Genomic DNA, 10,088 nt, shown 5'->3' with positions numbered 1-10,088 from the left:
AACAGCCTGCTGTCCACCGATGCAAAGCAGAGGGTGACTGCAGGGGAAGGCAGCAGCTGTTCTGGTTGGGTTCTCATGCCAGGCGAGGTGCCTGAGCACTCAGAGAGGGAGAATTAGCAACGGCGCTTGTCCTTGGTAATGCATCCTGGGATCTTTAACTCCCCATGGCCAGAGCCACCAGAGAGACGAGAAGGCAGCTCACACTGAAATGTCTCATTTGAAGGACAAGGGGGCCCTGATCCAGCCACCTGGAGAGGGGCAAAGTGAGAAATGGGGCACAGGGAGGCACATCATGCTGAGCAGAGATGGGGTCAACCTAGCAAGGAAGGGGAAGAGGATCTTTGGATAGAGACTGGCTAACCTAGAGACTGGCTAGCCTTCAGATAGAGACTGGCTAACCTAGTGCGGGGGCTTTAAACTAGGTTCAACAGGGGCAGGAGACAAAAGCCCACAGGTGAGTCCAAACCATGGAGACCTGGGTGAAGGGTCAGAACCTGGGGGGAACATGGTTCCATCACAGCAGGGACAAAGGAGAGACCAGAGGGAATAGAGAGAGAAATCTAATGAACATCTTAGATCTCGGTACACTAATGCGAGAAGTATGGGGAATACACAGGAAGTCATCAAAATACTAGTGAATAATCTCAATTACAACATAACTGGCATCACAGTATTGGTACAGACAGGTACAGCTTCTTCAAGAAGGACAGACAGGGAAAAAGGTAAGAGGTCTTGCCTTGTATCTCGAAGATGTCTACACTTGCACTCAGGTTGAGATAGACAGGGGAGGCAGACCTGCTGAAGGTCTCTGGGCAAGGATAAAAGGAGTAAAACAATGGTGATGTCATGGTAGGTGTCTACTCTCGACCACCTAACGAGGAAGAAGAGGTGGATGAGCCTTTTTTAAAACAACTAACAAGATCATCAGAGGAGTGAAGTTCTGGAACAGCCTTCCAAGGGAAGCAGTGGGGGCAAAAGACCTATCTTGTGTGAAAGGGTCGGGCCAGATGGCTATAGGAGAGTAACAGAAGGCAGATATATTAGCCCCAGGCTAAGCAGGTCCCTTTTCCCTGCGTAAGGTAAAAGGGAAGGTTCCAGAAAAATCAGGAACCTTCTGGAAACAATTAAGACAGACAGGCTGATTAGAACACCTGCAGCCAATCAAGAAGCTGCTAGAATCAATTAAGGCAGGCTAATCGGGGCACCTGGGTTTAAGAAGGAGCTCACTTCAGTTTGTGGTGTGCGTGTGAGGAGCTGGGAGCAAGAGGCACTAGGAGCGGAGAGTGGGAACGCGGACTGTTGGAGGACTGAGGATTACAAGCGTTATCAGACACCAGGAGGAAAGTCCTATGGTGAGGATAAAGAAGGTGTTGGGAGGAGGCCATGGGGAAGTAGCCCAGGGAGTTGTAGCTGTCACACAGCTGTTCCAGGAGGCACTCTAGACAGCTGCATTCCACAGGGCCCTGGGCTGGAACCCGGAGTAGAAGGCAGGCCCGGGTTCCCCCCAAATCCTCCCTACTCCTGGTCAGACACAGGAGGAGTCGACCTGGACTGTGAATTCAGAAAAACGGCCAAGCTGAGAGCTGCCATGAAGCTGCAAGGCGAGCAAATCCGCCAATAAGTGCATGACCCACCAAGGTAGCGCAGGAACTTTGTCACACTGGCTTCAAGATTAAACTAGATAAGTTTATGGAGGAGATGGTATGATGGGATAACATGATTTTGGCAACTAATTGATCTTTAACTATTCATGGTAAATACGCCCAATGGCCTGTGATGGGATGTTTGATGGGGTGGGATCTGAGTTACCAGAGAGAATTCTTTCCTGGGTTTCTGGCTGGTTAGTCTTGCCCACATGCTCAGGGGTTCAGCTGATCGCCATATTTGGGGTTGGGAAGGAATTTTCCTCCAGGGCAGATTGGAAGAGGCCCTGAGGGTTTTTCACCTTCCTCTGCAGCACGGGGCACGGGTCACTTGCTGGAGGATTCTCTGCACCTTGAAGTCTTTAAACCACGATTTGAGGTCTTCAATAGCTCAGACATAGGTGAGAGGTTTATTGCAGGAGTGGGTGGTGGGTGAGATTCAGTGGCCTGCATTGTGCAGGAGGTCAGACTAGATGATCATAATGGTCCCTTCTGATCTTAATATCTATGAATCATCCAAAGCACAGAATCGGAGGTGATGGGGCACGTCAACTACTCGGACTTCTGTTGGGAAAATAACACAGCAGGGCACAGATTATCCAGCAAGCTCTTAGAATGCGTTGGAGACAACTTCTTGTTGCAGAAGATGGAGAAAATGGCTAGGGAAGAGGCTGTTCTAGATTTGATCCTGACAAATAGGGAGGAACTGGTTGAGAATCTGAAGGCAGAAAGCAGCTGGGGTGAAAGCAATCATTAGATGATCAAGTTTGTGATTCTAAGGAATGACAGGAGGGGAAACAGCAGAATAAAGACAATGATTTCAAGAAGGCAGACCTTAAACTCTGAGAGTTGACAGGTAAGATCCTGTGGGAAGCAAGTCTAAGGGGAAAAGAATTCAGGAGAGCTGGCAATTTTGTATAGAGGCAAAAGAGCAAACTGTCCCAATGCGCAGGAAAGACGGGAAGAGACCACACCTGGCCTAACCAGATCTTCAGTGACCAGAAACTCAAGAAAGAGTCATATAAAAAGTGGAAACTCAGTCAAATTACAAAGGCTAAATATTAAAAAAAAACTCAAGCAGGTAGGGACAAAAGTGGAAAGGCCAATGCACAGAACGAGATTGAACTGACTAGGGACATAAAGGGTAACAAGAAAACATTTTACAAATACATTAGAAGCAACAGGCAGACCAAGGACAGGGTAGGCCTGTTATTCAGTGAGGAGGAAAAGACTACTAGAAAATGCAGCAATGGCTGAAGTGTTAAATGTCTTTTTTGTTTCAGCTTTCACCAAAAAGGTTAGTAATGATCAGATGACCAACACAGCAAACATCAGTGCAATTGGGGTAAAATCTGAAGCTAAAAGAGGGAAAGACCATATTAAGAATTATTTGGAGAAGTTAGATGTCTTCAAGTCAGCAGGGCCTGATGAAATGAATCCTAGAATACTTAAGGAACTGGCTGAAAAGATCTCTGAGCCATTAGCGACTATCTTAGAGAACTCATGGAGGATGGGTGAGATCCCAGAGGACAGGAAAAGGGAAATATAATACCTATCTATAAAAAGGAGAATAAGGATAATCCAGGGAATTATAGCCCAGTCATCTTAACTTTGGTAACTGGAAAGATAATGCAGCAAATAATCACACAATCAGTTTGTAAGCAGCTAGAAGATAAGGCGATAAGTAACAGTCAACATGGATTTGTCAAGCAACTTAATATCCTTCTTTGACAGGGTAACAAGCCTTGTGGATGGGGGGAAGTGATAGATGTGATTATATCTCAACTTTAGTAAAGTCATGTCTACACTACCACTTATGTTGGCAAAACTTATGTCACTCGGGGTGTGAAAAAAACACAACTGAGTAACATATGTTTCACCAGCATAAGTGGTAGTGTGCACAGCACGGTCGGCAAGAGAACTTCATGAACAAACGAGAGCAATATATCCTAGACAAGCGTAACGTAAGGAGAGAGCACAGCTAGTTGGAAAACCATAGTCAGAGAGTAGTTATCAATGGTTCACAGTCAAGATGGAAGGGCATAACGAGTGGGGTCCTGCAGGCTCCAGTTCTCTTCAATATCTTCATGAATGATTTGGAGAACGGCATAGAGAGTACACTTGGAAAGTCTGTGGATGACACCAAGCTGAGAGGGGTTGCAAGCACTTTGGAAGATAGGATTAAAATTCAAAATGATCTGGACAAACTGGAGAAATGGTCTGAAGTAAATAGGATGAAAGTCAATAAGGACAAATGCAAAGTACTCCACTTAGGAAGGAACAATCAGTTGCACACACACAAAATGGGAAATGACTGCCTAGGAAGGAGTACTGCGGAAAGGGATCTGGGGTCATAATGGATCACAAACTAAGTATCAATCAACAATGTAACACTGTGCAAAAAAAAGCAAACATCATTTTGGGATGTATTAGCTGGAGTGTTGTAAGCAAGACACGGGAAGTAATTCTTCCGCTCTACTCCACGCTGATAAGACTGCAACTGGAGTATTGTCTCCAGTTCTAGGGTCCACATTTCAGGAAAGATGTGGACAAATTGGACAAAGTCCAGAGAAGAGGAACAACAAATGATTAAAGGTCTAGAAAACATGACCTATGAGGGAAGATTGAAGAAATTGGATTTGTTTGGTCTGGAGAAGAGAAGACTGAGAGGGGGCATGAAAATATAATTACATAAAAGGTAGTTGTAAAGAGGAGAGTGATAAATTGTTCTCCTTAACCACCGAGCACAGAACAAGAAGCAATGGGCTTAAATTGTAGCAAGGGCAGTTTAGGTTGGACATTAGGAAAACCTTCCTGTCAGGGTGGTTAAGCACTGGAATAAATTGCCCAGGGAGGTGGTGGAATCTCTGTAATTGAAGATTTTTAATAGCAGGTTGGACAAACCCCTGTCAGGGATAGTCTAGATAATACCAAGTGAGTCCTGCCTCAGAGCAAGAGGCTACACTAGGTGACCTATCGAGGTCCCGTCCAGTCCTACATTTCTATGAATCTCTGGGCCTGCAGGTGGTGACCGCAATCCCAGGTCAGCTGACCCTGCAAGTACAACCCATAAAGCCACTGCCTTGTCTTCCATCCAATTCCTTCTCAGCAGCGACCTCTGCAGAGATGCCTATCAGAGCAGCCTGTGTGTAAGGGCCAGGCGGCAGAACCACGGGGCAGTCAGGAGTGGTGCATGTCTGTACAGAGCTGATTTTCCCCCTCTCCTCATCTCTCTACAGCTGGCTCATCATCACAGGCCTAGTTTGCGCACTGAGCTCCTCACAGACACGGCCACCTTGGAGTTCATAAGGGTCCAGTAACACAAGGCTTAGTGCAGGATTGGGCCCTTCAGTTGGGAGCGCTTCAGGGCAGGGACCACCTCTGCTTCTGTGTCTGCAGCACCCAACAGAATGAGGCCCTGATGCTACCGGGGGCATCAAGGCGCTGTGTGCTACAAACAATAGTCAATACTGTCATCCCCCAAGCCATAGCTGATGTTGTGGCCTAGCGGGTCAGTTCCCCATGGAATCTGGGTCTAACTGCTTTATGTGCACTGCATCCCCCAGTCCTGGAACAGAGGTGGGCACCAACAGCACACAGACAACCCCATTCTCAACCCAAACACTCGTCCCCGGTTTCCACAGAACAACTCTGCCCTAAGACGTGACAATCGCCTGAGAGACGAAAGCAGAGCAAACTCCCTTGCTGTTTGCAACAGCTCCCCCAGGTCAGAGACTGCATCCCAACTCAACAATGCAGCATTTCCTCCCACTAGGGAATGGAGTTTGTAATAAGACTCTGTAACAGTGCCACCTGGTGATGCCTGCTGTAACAAGAGCATCAATGCAGCACTGATTATTATGCAACAGCGTACACGCTGACAGCAAATAATCGTCCTCCTGGTCTAAACCCTGAAGGCAACGCATGCAAAAATGGGTTAGGACTTCAAGCTAGGGAGAGGCTTCCCAAGGGCTGTGCTGGATTCATCATCAGTAGCTACTTATAAATCCAGCCTGGATGTTTTTCTAGAAGAGCTGCTCGAGTTCAAACAGGAATTGTTTTGGAGAAGCTCTGTGGCCTGTACTATGCAGGAGGCCAGGTTAGATGATCACCGGGGCCCCTTCTGGCTTTAGAATCTATGCACAGCTCAGCATGAAAACATCAAGAAATGCCATGACAGGGGTGTGCCCCTGTAACCTTAACTCTGCCCCACTGGGTACTTGCATCACAAAATGATAAGAACATAAGAACGGCCACACTGGGTCAGACCAATGGTCCATCTAGCCCAGTGTCCTGTCTTCCGACAGTGGCCAGTGCCAGGTGCTTTAGAGGGAATGAACAGAACAGGGTAATTATTGAGTGATCCATCCCGTCATCCATTCCCAACTTCTGGCAGTCAGAGGCTAGGGACACTCAGAGCATGGGGTTGTATCCCTGACTGTTTTGGCGAATAGCTGTTGATGGACCTATCCTCCAGGAATTTCTCTAGGTTTTTTTTTTAAACCCTTGATCTTCCATTACATGCTGTTGTTCAAATATTGTACACAGATTTCTTCAAACACCTATAGATAAACCCATCGCATTTTGTAAGTAACCTTGAGAAAGAGACAGTCTGGAAAATTTCAGACCAAAAGATGAAGATTTCTGCAGATCTCAAAACAGAACCTGTCAAAACACAAAAAATCAAATTATTTTCATTTCAAAATGAATTTTAAAGTTTGGAAGTGTTTTTTTGTTGTTGTTCTGGTTTGGATTTGGTTTTGTCTGTTTTCAAGTGTCCCAATAAGTTGTTTTTCATTTTATCGCCATTTTATCTTTTAAAATCTTTTTATTAATTAGAAGCATTCTAGAAAGGATTATGGGCATTTTTCTTTTACCAAAAATCTGATGTCCAGAAAATGAAACATTTCGATAACTATTTATTTTTCAAAAGGCACTAGGTTTTTAATGAAAAAACAAAATATTTTTGATAGTTGACACATTTTTGTGAAAAATTTTGTTTTTTTTTTTAAAAAGCCCATTTTTCCAGTAACAAACTTCCTCTTCGACAAATGCCGACCAGCTCTAGCTACTTTACAGGTGCTTTAGAGGGAATGAACAGAACAGGGTAATTATTGAGTGATCCATCCCGTCATCCATTCCCAACTTCTGGCAGTCAGAGGCTAGGGACACTCAGAGCATGGGGTTGTATCCCTGACTGTTTTGGTGAATAGCTGTTGATGGACCTATCCTCCAGGAATTTCTCTAGGTTTTTTTTTTAAGCATGACTGGAAAGGGGCTGAGAATGGAAACCATTACGGAACCTTCACTCTAACAGGCTCTGCTGCTGTGGCTGTAATGCCAGGGGCCAGCTGCTGAGCCGCCCTTATCCCTGAGATGTGCAAAGTCCCCTGAACATGCTAAATGCTCCTGCAACAAAGAGCAGGCACTGGAGTTTGGTCACAGAGGGGACCCTGGGGCCTGGGATTTGTTCAGGCCGAGAGCAATGCTGAGCTACCAAAGCAGCCGGCTCTACCCGGTTATTAGCAAAGCCAGCGCTGAAGCCACGTGGCTCACACCAGCAGCAGATGTTCCCCCAGACACACGGCCCAACGCTGCCACATTAAGATGTCGCCCGTTCCTCATCTCTGCACAAGAAACGCCAGCATCGCAGCCAGGGGCCATTGTCCAGCTCCCCAGCTATTGATGGTAAATTAGCAACTGGGGAGCAAGATCCCAAAGGAGACACTCGTGAGTTTGACTGTGTACAAGCCCACAGTATATTAGGAAGTCCTTGAGTTTCATGGAACTGTGACATTCATTCAGCGCCACAGCATGTCTGTAAGCCGCTCATCAGAGGTTACAAAGGGTTAACCATGGTGACAGATGGCATTGGAAGAGCTGGGTGGGGGAGCCCAGGGCTGGGATAACAAGGGGGCTGCAGGGCAGAATTGAGAGTTGCATTGGCAGAGCTGCATGGCCCAGGCCTTGCTCAGACTGTCTGGCTCCATGAAGCCCCCCGCTTTGAGGAGCACTGGAGCTGGTCACCAGCTTCGAGGAGACTCAGAAGATTCCCCAGAATTCAGGGCCACAGGGCAGGGGGTTTCACTTTTGAGCTGGGAACGTTACAATTTCGACAACTCCGAAATCTCATCCAACACCCGTGTATTAAGCCGTCGGGCAGGTTCTTTGCATTTTGGAGAGTTTAACCACACTGCATGCACCAAGGCCAATCTGTCACCAGGCCCTCTCCATGCACGTTGCAGTCGTGACACATGGACCTGGGGAGAAAACACCTCCCACAAATCATTTACTGGTAGGTAGCAAATTATTCCTGACAGGGAGAACATTTACCCGCTTGGAGCCTCCGTCCAGCCCCCGGGAGACCAATTACATACTTTACAATAACACAGGTCTCGTTCTATAGATGCAGGAAGTTTCTCTTGTGATAATTACAGAACTCATGAGGAAAAGCCAGAGCTACAGCAAGAATCGTCTGCCCACATAGCAGCACCTTCCACCTGCGGCTGTCACAGCCCTGGGCGTGTGCGACTGAGCTGGGCTCACCCTGTTATTGCCATCTCACAGCTGGCGTTCGAAGTGCTAAAACCCTCTAGCCCGGGATCCCGACTCTGCACCAGGTGCTTCTGAGAAAGATGCAAGACACCCCCCTCCCCAGCCCCTTATGGGATAAGCCGGCCCTAGGGGGACTCTCCTCCAACCCTATTAGTTAGAGGCTAGGTCATGCCCTGAGATAGGAACATTCAGATCCGTTGCAAAAGCTATTGGGATTTGTGTTTGTTTTTAAATCCTCAGGGTCCTTGCTCCAGCCATGTAAATGCCTGCTAAGCCCTCGGCGACAGTGATATCTAGTGACAGTGAGTCCCACAAGTTAACCCTGCATTGTGCTGCTTTTCAGTTTATTGACCATCCCCTGCTTCGTGTGCTCTGGGGTCGGTGAATAGCCGAGCCAGGCCTCCCTTCTCTCTCCCAGGCCTTACTTTGTGTCTGTCACCTCCCCTCTTACTTATCCCCTCTCTAAAGTACCTGATCCCAGTCCGTCCAGGCTCCCCTCATCCTGAAGCCTCCCCAGGCCTGTAATCATTCTCATCCCCTGCCTGTGACCCTATGAGCTGGGGTGCCCAGACCGGCACAGCTTCCCAGGGGAGGCCACCGCATTGATTTCTAGAACGACAGAGCTGCATTTCCATACGATTCTACACATCCCCCTCGTGCACTCAAACGTCTTTGCATTCTTCGCCATGCTAAGCAAATTAGGCCACCCACAACGCTGCACTGGACTTTTCCAAGGTCACGTGGTGAGGCAGTTGCAGCGCGGGCACACACTGCAGGGAACGGGGCTCCTGGGACTGAACACAGACCATCGTTCTTCCCTGGAGTGTTTCGTTCTTCCCTGGAGTGTTTCCTCGCGAGGGATCTGCTCCTGCCATGCAGCAGGGCTGAGCCTAGCAGGGAATCCCAGGGGCCTTGGCAGCACACACATTAATGGGGGGGGGGGCCTTGAAAAATAAATGTGACTATTTAGATGCAGAGCGAGAGAGACTGAAGGGACAGGGACTGAAAAAAAATGTTGGAGCTCAGCCGAGTGGGCTTAGTGGGGGAGGAGGGTGGGCAAGATGGGGGAAGCTAACAAGTGTCCCTCTCCTCTGGAAGACGTCCCTTCTGGGTCGCAGTGCTGGGGCATCGTCAGTACCGTGCCCCATATCAGGCCAGGGGTGTCCTCAGTGCACGGCCCTTAGCATCGCTTGGGGGGGAGGAGGGGGGAGAACCATAGCGCACCGCCCCCTAGTGCTGGGGATCGTCAGCACAGCGCCCCCTAGTGCTGCTGGGGGGCAATCATCAGTGCAGTGGCCCCTAGAGCCCCGGGGGGTGGGGGGAGAAGGTCAACGCAGCACGCCCTAGTGTTGCTGGGGGGTCAATGTAGTGCCCCCTGGCACCACTGGGGGGGGTGCGGAAGGTCAATGCAATGTGCTCTAGTGTCCCTAGGGGCGGAGGGGGCGGCCACTGTCACAGCGCAGTACACAAATGCTGTCAGAATCAGGACAGAGAACGGGACAGGTCAGGGAGGAGGCGGCTCCTGGGACTCTACAGCCAACGGGACCAAGGGGGCTGGTATGCGATGCGTCCTCACCCACAGCCGCCATGGTACTGGGGATGGCATCACTCCACTCCGCCCCCACTTCTTCAAAGGCTGCAGCCGGCCCCTCGGCCCCAAGCCCGGTGATGGTGCAGAGCGGGGACGGAGACTAGTCTGTCACGCAGGCCTCAGGGAAGGAGAAGAGGGTTTACACCTCACTTACCCTTAGACATGGGTCAGTCACTATAGCCACTCTGTGCCTCAGTTTACCCACTTGAAAAATAGGGATCGGCTGGCTGGAAGGGTGGGGAGGGAGACGCGTAGGCAGCAGTAATAGGGGGCATGATCTGAGCAGCAGGGGCAGCCGA

The sequence above is a fragment of the Caretta caretta genome, chromosome 5 (assembly GCF_965140235.1).
Source record: "Caretta caretta isolate rCarCar2 chromosome 5, rCarCar1.hap1, whole genome shotgun sequence".
In the NCBI taxonomy this organism is placed as follows: domain Eukaryota; kingdom Metazoa; phylum Chordata; order Testudines; family Cheloniidae; genus Caretta; species Caretta caretta.
This window is presented reverse-complemented; position numbering follows the sequence as displayed.